Below are 1,791 nucleotides of genomic sequence, written 5' to 3' on the forward strand. Positions count from 1 at the left end.
CCCCTCCCTTCCTCCCCTAATTCCAGCCCCTAAAATCCCCACCACAATCTGGTTTTTTTCCTCTCCCCGTGTTTACGCTCCGACTCTCTCCAGGGCTGCTCAGCCAGTTCGCAAACATGATCTCAAAAAACCCAGAAACCGAACAAAGCTCTAAAAGTTCCCAAATCCTCGCTCCGCYGAGGAGAGGCAGAGCTTTACTTGTTTGCTTTTAATCAGCTGGCACAAACCTGGGCGCGTTGGAAAACAGCAATAGGAATAAATCTTCCAGCTCATGCATCCCCTGCGCATCACACCCCTGCTGCCACGGCCCGGGGCTTGGGGCCTCTGGCTCCGTGGAGGAGGAGGCGCCAAAAGGGGCCCAGGCGTCCGGGGCAGCCAAACCGCCTGCCAGGGAGCYGGGACCCGGCCCCAGGCTCTGCTCCACCACGAAGCCTCTTCCCGTTTCCAAGCAGGGTCTTGCAGGAACGAACCGGGACCGGCCGGCGTCGAGGCACAGGTGCCGCCGGAGCAGGAAGCTCCCTCTAATCTCRGATAGGAAAACGATTCCCTGCACCGCGCGCCGGCAATCAGCAGGCGCCATCGGTGCCGCGCGCTCCCCGCGACCGCGGCAGCTTATAAATATGAATTAGTGCAGAGGAAAATCTACTCTCTTACCTAAAGCTAAATGTTATCTGGGTCCCTTTCCCGCAGCAGCTGACATTTCCAGAGTGCTTTTAGTCACATCTGTGGGAAGACAACTCATTTCTGGTTTAAAAAAAAAGAGGGAGAGAGCAGAGGGGAGAGGGCGGAGGTGGAGGGGGAGGCCGGCGCCACGGCCCTGGCCGTCCCCGGGGGATGCAGCAGTCATGGAAGGGGAGAAGCTGAGACGCAGCTCTGCTCCGTACCCGGCTCCCTGCGGATCCAGGCACCCGGCAGCTCCGGCGAGCCGCGCTGTACCGCGCCGAGCGCCGCCAGAGCGGGACGGGGAAGCCCGGCCGCGAGGCGGGCACGACCAGGGAAACTGAGGCACGGCCGAGGAAATACTGCAGCCGCGGGAATTGGGCAGCGGCGCATCCGCAAGGGCCAGAGCCCGGCGTGGCGGGGTGCACAGAGCACCCCACCGCGGCCCAAGGAGCGGCGGCAGCGCCCGGCATGCGAATTTCCGTTTTACGCCCTGAAAAGTTGAGCTCGGCTCGGCGGCGGGGAGGGTCCAGCCCCCTCACGCGCTCCGGCCGGCCGGGTCCCACGCTGCCGGCCCGGCCCAGCGGCCCCTCGGCAAGCMCCCCRGCAACACCGGGGTTAATTCCCCTCYGGAAACGTYGCGGGGCCCTGCAACTAAGTACAAATGATAGAGAAATGGGTGAGAGAGGGGGGAGGAATGTTTCCCGGGATGCTGGGGGGGGGGGAGTGCTTTGGGGCACTTAAATTGGTGCTGCTCTGAACGGATGTCATTCCAGGAGCCGGCGCGGTGCCGCCTGATCCGGCGCGCGGGCAGGAGCGCGATGATGCCGCATCCCGTTCCCATCCCGTTCCCATCCCTGTCCCCATCCCCTCCCTGGCTCTGGCCCCCTCCACAGTCCCTCCCGGCAGGCACCACCCTCTTCCCTCCCCATCCCGTTCCCACCCTTGGCCTCACCCCATCCCATCCCTAATCCCACCCCAATCCTGCTCCCATCCTCCATCCTCYTGCCACGCCCCCATTCCCATCCCTAATCCCACTCCATCCCCATCCTATCCCCATCCCTCCCCTGGCCCCACCTCACCCCATCCCATCCCCAATCCCGCCCCGATCCCCCTTAATCCCGCCCCAAT

Source organism: Rhea americana, unplaced genomic scaffold (genome assembly GCF_003343005.1).
Source record: "Rhea americana isolate MKP2758 unplaced genomic scaffold, rheAme1 scaffold_341, whole genome shotgun sequence".
Classification (NCBI taxonomy): domain Eukaryota; kingdom Metazoa; phylum Chordata; class Aves; order Rheiformes; family Rheidae; genus Rhea; species Rhea americana.